At 37.8% G+C, this 9096-nt stretch overlaps 1 pseudogene; it reads left to right on the top strand.

Moving 5' to 3' along the window:
- Nucleotides 1–7938: 7938 nt before the first annotated feature.
- LOC109178533 lies at nt 7939–8849 on the top strand (annotated as a pseudogene).
- Nucleotides 8850–9096: the final 247 nt, after the last annotated feature.

Genomic DNA, 9096 nt, shown 5'->3' on the forward strand with positions numbered 1-9096 from the left:
AACCACTTAATGGCGTAGCACGAGGCGTCGAGTTACGCCTAGGAACTTGGAGAGGCCAATTGAATTTTTCAGTGGCACCAATGGACGACTTTAAGGTCGTACTTGGGATGGATTTCTTTCAGCAAGTTGCATCAATTCCAAAACCATAAACAACTGTTCATTTTTTAATGTATTAAACTTAAACATTCTAAAAGATGCACTTTTAATACATTATAAAAGTTATGAAGGCAGGATGGTCGAGTGGTCTAAGGCGCCAAACTCAAGTTCTGGTCCTCGTGAGAGGGTGTGGGTTCAAATCCCACTCTGACATAATAAAATATAAAACTATAAAAAGTAAGTAAAGATCTCGCTTCTTAATATATATATGCTCATGGGATAGCAAGTAATTTATACGTAAAATTAAAAATAGTTTGAAAGTTTATTTGACCATTCTTCTATGACTTCATTTATGTCATGAGATTTTATATGTTGTCGATTCAATAATATATGTATTTAATTAATTTGTAATAAATTTTTTAAAATATAATAGGAATATGGCATTTAAAAGGGCAAATGAGGCAGCTACAGTTGGAACAAGTGGGACGAAAGCAGACAGAGCAATGAGTTAATACCATATTAGGTCCTTCGAGTATAGTGGTTTTGCCACGTTTAGTCGTAAACTTTCGATACTTGTAAAGTTCACTATTTGTACATGACGTTCACTATTTGTGTGAATGTTTTTTTATGCATGATCCACAGTAAAATTGCCATCAATAGGTTACCACATTTAACAACATACATGATACACCAACCACAATCCGCATTACGAGATAAACCATAGACAACTGTTCATTTTTTAATGTATTAAACTTAAACATTCTAAAAGATGGACATTTAATACATTATAAAAGTTCTGAAGGTAGGATGGTTGACTGGTCTAAGGCGCTAGACTCAAGTTTTGGTTCTCGTGAGAGGGCGGGGGTTCAAATCCCACTTTTGACATAATAAAATAAAACTATAAAAGGTAAGTAAAGATCTAGTTTCATAATATATGCTCATGGGATAGCAAGTAATTTATACTACACTTTTAGAAAGTTTTAAAAATAGTTTGAAAGTTTATTTGACCATTCTTCTATGACTTCTTTTACGTCAGGAGGTTTTAAATGTTGTCGATTCAATAATATTTGTATTTAATTAATTTGTAATAGGAATATAGCATTTTAAAGGGAAAATGAGGCAACTACAGTTGGAATAAGAGGGACGAAAGCAGACGGAGAAATGAGTTAATACCTTATTAGGTCTTTCGAGTAGAGTGGTTTTGCCACGTTTATTTGTAAACTTTCGAATTGGCTATTTGTGGTCTTTCGTGTTTCAAATTTAACCATTCGTTGTCAAAGTTAACCACCCTAGTCCTTCAACTTTCAAAATTTTACCACCCCTGGACCTCTGTCGCAATTTCTCACGGAGCAATGGATTACTCCATATGAATATAGGCATTACCCAGTGTGGGTGGATCCATCAAAGCCCTACGAGTCTTGCATGTGACGTCAACGTGGCCCCATATCAATAGGCCATGCTTATTAGGTGAACTATGATCTAAAGGACATTATTTTTATACATAAATTACATTATTTTTATGCATAGAGTACATTATTTTTATATGTAATGTTCAATATTTGAATGTATGCAAAATAGTATAAAAACAAATAGAACATTCATTATTTTTGTGCATAAGGTTCACTGATTGTATGGATATGGTTTATTATTTGAGCATGTACATACTGATTGATGTTCTAGGTTCATTTTTGTGGTACATGATGTTCTTTGTTTGCTGAATATTTTATTCCATTGTAGAGTATTGATGGATGTACTTATTCGGCACACCCATTTTCCTTTACTTAAAAATATGATACTTAACAAATCTATGTTCACTATTTTTATACATAATATTCATTACTTGTATAGCAAGTTTATACGTAAAAATGTTCTACTTACACTTTTAGAAAGTTTAATATAAAATCTTTTGTAATTACAAATAGTTTGAAAGTAATTTAAGTAATTTATACGTAAAAATGTTCTACTTACACTTTTAGAAAGTTTAATATAAAATCTTTTGTAATTACAAATAGTTTGAAAGTTTATTTGACCATTCTTCTATGACTTCTTTTACGTCAAGAGGTTTTACATGTGGTCGATTCAATAATATTTGTATTTAATTAATTTGCAATAAATTTTTAAATATAATAGGAATATGGCATTTAAAAGGGCAAATGAGGCAGCTAGAGTTGGAACAAGTGGGACGAAAGCAGACGGAGCATTGAGTTAATACCATATTAGGACCTTCGAGTATAGTAGTTTTGCCACGTTTAGTCGTAAACTTTCGAATTGACTATTTGTGGTCCTTTGTATTTCAAATTTAACCATTCGTGGTCCAAGTTAACCACCCTAGTCCTTTAACTTTCAAAATTTAACCACCCCTGGACCTCTGTCGTAATTGCTCACGAAGCAATGGATTACTCCATATGAATATAGGCATTACCCAGTGCGGGTGGATCCATCAAAGCCCCACGAATCTTTCACGTGACGTCAACGTGGCCCCATATCAACAAGCCATGCATATTAGGTGAACTATGATCTAAAGGACATTATTTTTATACATAAATTACATTATTTTTATGCATAGAGTACATTATTTTTATATGTAATGTTCAATATTTGAATGTATGCAAAATAGTATAAAAACAAATAGAGTAAATACCAGCCAAGGTCCATCGAGTTTGGTGGTTTCACCACCTATAGTCCCTAACTTCCGTAATTACCAGGTGTGGTCCTCCGAGTTGCGAAAACTGACCTGCTACCATCCTCTCGTTAGTTTCTTCTATCTAAGCCGTCAAAAGCAGGGGTAGAAAGTTCATTTGGCCTATATAATTCTTTTTTCACATTCCTTGTTGTTTCCAATTTTTGAATCAAATTTCGGGTGCTTTTTGCAAATCAGCCCGGAGCTCCTAATCAAAAATGTCAGAGCACGTGGAACATTCAGATCATCACGAAGAATCCTTGATGGAGAAGATAGCTGAGAAGATTCACCGGGCCGACAGCTCGTCTTCCTCCGATTCTGAATCTGAGAAAGAGCATCCGAAGGCTAATGTGTCACCGTCGTCCGTAAAGGCTAATATTTGGCGACTTTTCGACCGAGAACAACCTGTGCACAAGGTTTTCGGTGGAGGCAAACCTGATGATGTGTTTTTGTGCAGGAACAAGAAGATATCTGGTGGAGTGCTTGGTGGAGCTACTGCTGTCTGTGTTCTGTTTGAATTGCTCGATTACCACCTACTAACACTAGACTGCCAAGGAAATACTTCTTCGGGGCAATAGTTCGGGGGGACTATACACACTTTCATTACCTAGTTCGTCTCCGTCAGCGTTTATTTCCGCTCGTGCCTCGGCTTCCACTTGGCACAATCGTCTAGGTCATCCTCATAACCGTGTTCTTAGCCATATACTTCGTTCTTGTTTGGTTAGTGGGTCTCGTGATAATATTCGCTGTCATAATTTTTTATGCAATGCGTGTCAATTAGGCAAATCTGCCCGTTTTCCCCTCCCCCGTGTTGCTTCCTCTAGTTCTCAAGTCCTAGATCTTATTTACACAGACATTTGGGGTCCTGCGCCCACTTTATCTACTTCTGGCTTCCGTTATTTTGTGATCTTTGTGGATGACTATTCTCGTTATACATTGTTCTTTCCTATGAAACTAAAGTCTGATCTTTATGTCATCTTTGATCAATTTCGTAATCTTGTTGAACGGTCCTTTAATTGCAAAATAAAGGCCATTCAGTCTGATTTAGGTGTTGAGTACAAAAAGTTGCATTCTTTGTTTGTTCAATTAGGAATTCAACATAGACAATCCTGTGCCTATACACATGAACAGAATGGTCGTGTTGAACAAAAACATCGTCACATTGTTGAAACTGGTCTGGCTCTTCTAGCTCATGCCTCTGTTCCTTTGAAATTTTGGGATTTTGCCTTTGAGACTGTTGTCTATTTAATTAACAGAATGTCATCTTCTGTATTAAATAACTCCAGTCCTCATTTCCTGTTACATAAATCCCCTCCTTCCTATCTTTTTCTTCGTGTCTTTGGGTGTTTATGCTACCCTCATCTTCGACCATATAATCGTCATAAGATGTCATACAGGTCTTCTCCATGTGTCTTCCTAGGTTATCCTGAGTCCTTTAGGGGGTACAGATGCATGGACTTACATACTAATAAGATTTACACATGCAGGCATGTCAGATTTGATGAAGAAGTTTTCCCCTTTGCTACTAAAACTTCTTTGCAGGATCTATCTACTCCGTTTTCTGGATCTTGGGCGGAATCTGTTCTCAGTCACAGCACACCTATTCCTGCCGTGTCCAATGATGAGCTGCCAGAACCGCCGCTACCTGCTTCATTCGAACCAGCCGTGGATCCTGGACAGGCTGCCTCGTCGGGTGATCCTGTAGAGCCTGTTGCTCGCCGGCGAGGCCGTCCACGTGGGCGGTCCATCAGGCCCAATGTCCATACTCACTCTATGGCCACTCGCAGCAACGCAGATGCTCCTCTTTTTGCTCTAGCAGCTCAAGTGCATCCCACGGAACCCACATGTTACTCTCAAGCTGTCAAATATCCTGAGTGGCGTGAAGCCATGGACCAAGAATTCAATGCTCTCCTGCATAACCACACATGGTCTCTAGTTCCACCCACTGCAGGTATGAATATTATTGGCTGTAAATGGGTGTTTCGTACGAAGAGAAAGGCTGATGGTGCTATTGAAAGGCATAAAGCCAGGCTGGTTGCGAAAGGTTTTAATCAGGTTCCAGGTCAGGACTTCTTCGACACTTTTAGTCCAGTGGTAAAGCCTACGACTGTAAGACTCCTTCTATCACTAGCTTTATCATCTGGGTGGTCTATCAAATAGCTAGATGTTCATAATGCTTTTCTGAATGGTAATCTGGCTGAAACAGTTTATATGAAGCAACCCCCTGGTTATATTGATGCTAACTTCCCGAATCATGTTTGTTTGTTAAAAAGATCTCTGTATGGGTTAAAACAAGCTCCCAGAGCTTGGTTTAATCGACTACATACGTTCTTACTATCGGTTGGCTTTCAAGCATCCAAGACAGATGTCTCTCTGTTCTATTACTCTAAAGACTCTGCTTTGGTTTATCTATTGGTGTACGTGGATGACATTCTTGTAATGGGAAGTGATCAAGGTATTATGTCTCAGCTCTTGTCCAAACTGTCTACTACATTCAAAATCAGAGATCTTGGTGAACCAAATTTTTTTCTGGGTATTAAAACAGTTAAGAGTGACAATGGGATTATTTTATCTCAACAACGGTATATGAATGATATTTTAAAACGGGCTGGAATGGCTGAATGCAAACCCCTTTCTACACCTATCTCTGTCTCGAAAACTGTCCCCTTCAATTCAGATCTATATGATGATCCCACACAGTACAGGAGTCTAGCTGGAGCACTGCAATATCTCACTGTCACACGACCTGACCTATCCTTTGCAGTTAATCAGTTATGCCAGCATATGCATGCCCCCACCATATCACACTGGGAGCAGCTCAAACGGGTACTCAGGTATGTTAAAGGAGAACAGTTGATCATGGTTTACGCATACGACGGTGCTCATCTAGAGACATTCATGCTTTCTCTGATTCTGATTGGGCTGGTTGTCCTGACGATCGAAAATCCACGAGTGGTTTTGCTGTTTTCTTGGGGAGTAATCTTATATCATGGGTTTGCAAGAAACAGAGAACTGTTGCCAGGTCATCCACTGAGGCTGAATACAAAGCTCTTGCAGATGTTTGTGCTGAGGTTCTATGGATTATGTCATTATTGCGTGAGATACAGATTCCGGGTATTTCCATTCCAAAATTATGGTGTGATAATCTAGGAGCTACATATATGAGTGCCAATCCAATCTTTCATGCGCGCACCAAGCATGTGGAGATTGATTATCATTTTGTTCGTGATCGAGTAGCTTCGGGCGATATCCAAGTCAACTTCATCTCCACAAAGGATCAACTTGCTGATATCTTCACCAAAGCTCTGCCTGGACCTAGATTTTCTTCCTTAAGGGACAAGCTACAGGTTACTAGTATACACTGTGCTTAAGGGGGAGTATTAGGACTCTATGTATATGAGTCTGTTTAGAACTTCTTATCCTTGTCACACTGTGACTCTCTACTTCTTATCATTGTCACACTGTGACTCTCTATTCTATATATTCACATCATCTGATCTCATTGTAATTAAGTTCAGAAAATATAATACAATCAGTTCTCATCGTATTTAATCAAAACAAATAGAACATTCATTATTTTTATGCATAAGGTTCACTGTTTGTATGGATATGGTTTATTATTTGAGCATGTACATACTGATTGAAGTTTTAGGTTCATTTTTGTGGTACATGATATTCTTTGTTTGTTGAATATTTTATTCCGTTGTAGAGTATTAATGGACGTACTTATTTGGGACACCCTTTACCTTTATTTAAAAATATGATATTTAGCAAATCTATGTTCACTATTTTTATACATAATATTCATTACTTGTATACATAAAGTTCACTATTTGTGTGAATGTTTTTTTATGCATGATCCACAGTAAAATTGCCATCAATAGGTTACCACATTTAACAACATACGTGATACACCAACCACAATCCACATTACAAGATAAAGCATAGATAAATTTTTATTTTTTTAATGTATTAAACTTAAACATTCTAAAAGACGAACTTTTAATACATTGTAAAAGTTCTGAAGTCAGGATGACTGAGTGGTCTAAGGCGCCAGACTCAAGTTCTGGTCCTTGTGAGAAGGTGTGGGTTCAAATCCCATTTTTGACATTTATAATAAAATAAAACTATAAAAATAAAATAAAACTATAAAAAGTAAGTAAAGATCTAGTTTCATAATATATGCTCATGGGATAACAAGTAATTTATACGTAAAAATGTTCTACTTACACTTTTAGAAAGTTTAATATGAAATCTTTTGTAATTAAAAATAGTTTGAAAGTTTATTTGACCATTCTTCTATGACTTCTTTTATGTCAAGAGGTTTTACATGTGGTCGATTCAATAATATTTGTATTTAATTAATTTGCAATAATTTTTTTTTAAATATAATAGGAATATGGCATTTAAAAAGGCAAATGAGGCAGCTACAGTTGGAACACGTGGGACGAAAGCAGACGGAGCAATGAGTTAATACCATATTAGGTCCTTCGAGTATAGTAGTTTTACCACGTTTAGTCGTAAACTTTCGAATTGACTATTTGTGGTCCTTCGTATTTCAAATTTAACCATTCGTGGTCCAAGTTAACCACCCTAGTCCTTCAACTTTCAAAATTTAACCACCCTTGGACCTCTGTCGCAATTGCTCACGGAGCAATGGATTACTCCATATGAATACAGGCATTACCCAGTGCGGGTGGATCCATCAAAGCCCCACGAGTCTTGCACGTGACGTGAACGAGGCCCCATATCAATAAGCCATGCTTATTAGGTGAACTATGATCTAAAGGACATTATTTTTATACATAAATTACATTATTTTTATGCATAGAGTACATTATTTTTATATGTAATGTTCAATATTTGAATGTATGCAAAATAGTATAAAAACAAATAGAGTAAATACCAGCCAAGGTCCATTGAGTTTGGTGGTTTCACCACCTATAGTCCCTAACTTCCGTAATAACCAGATGTGGTCTTCCGAGTTGCGAAAACTGACCTGCTACCATCCTCCCGTTAGTTTCTTCTATCTAAGCCGTCAAAAGCAGGGGTAGAAAGGTCATTTGGCCTATATAATTCTTTTTTCACATTCCTTGTTGTTTCCAATTTTTAATCAAATTTCGGGTGCTTTTTGCAAATCGGATCGGAGCTCCTAATCAAAAATGTCAGAGCACGTGGAACATTCAGATCATCACGAAGAATCCTTGATGGAGAAGATAGCTGAGAAGATTCACCGTGCCGACAGCTCGTCTTCCTCTGATTCTGAATCTGAGAAAGAGCATCCGAAGGCTAATGTGTCACCGTCGTCCGTAAAGGCTAATATTTGGCGACTTTTCGACCGAGAACAACCTGTGCACAAGGTTTTTGGTGGAGGCAAACCTGATGATGTGTTTTTGTGCAGGAACAAGAAGATATCTGGTGGAGTGCTTGGTGGAGCTACTGCTGTCTGTGTTCTGTTTGAATTGCTCGATTACCACCTACTAACACTAGACTGCCATGTTTTGATAATTGCTCTTGCAATCTCGTTCTTGTGGTCCAATGTATCATCCTTCATGAATAATCCTCCTCCCCGCATCCCAGAAGTTCACATTCCAGAGGATCCCTTCCTTCAGGTTGCTGTTGCCCTGAGAATTGAGAATTAACCGCGGTCTGACTTTGCTGTGAGAAATTGCATCTGGAAGAGATCTCAAGATATTTCTTACTGTAATTTTAGGTTTATGGGTCCACTCAATTGTTAGCAGTTGGTGTAACTTTTTGACTTTGTTTACATAATATTTGTACTACTGCATACTGTTCCAGTCATTTATGAGAAGTATGAAGACAAAATTGATCCAATTGCCGAGAAAGCAATGGTGGAGATCAAGAAGCAATATGCAGTGTTTGAAGCAAAAGTTTTGAGTAAAATTCCTCGGGGCCATTGAAGGACAAGAAGAGGACTTGAGCAGTGGTATGCAAATGACATCGCAATGGCCGTGGGCTTTGAAAACTGTGTTGGAGTTCTATTGTATTTGTGTATGATTCCATGACTTGTTTTTGGGTTCTTTGATAAGGATGGAATTGGAAGATTGCAGAATTTAAAAAAAAAAAATCATGGCAGATATCAGTAACACAGCCTTCGAAGTTTTTCCGTTGATCAGACGGGGAGGGGAGGGATCCCATGGCTGAAAATGGCCACCAAAGAATTATATATGCCAATTGACCTTTCTACCCATGCATTTTACGGCTTAGCCGACAGAGAGTAATGGAAGGATGGTAGCAGGTCAATTTCGTAACTCGGAGGACCACGGATGGTAATTACGGAAGTTAGGGACTATAGGTGG

This window comes from Ipomoea nil, unplaced genomic scaffold (genome assembly GCF_001879475.1).
Source record: "Ipomoea nil cultivar Tokyo-kokei standard unplaced genomic scaffold, Asagao_1.1 scaffold0861, whole genome shotgun sequence".
Classification (NCBI taxonomy): domain Eukaryota; kingdom Viridiplantae; phylum Streptophyta; class Magnoliopsida; order Solanales; family Convolvulaceae; genus Ipomoea; species Ipomoea nil.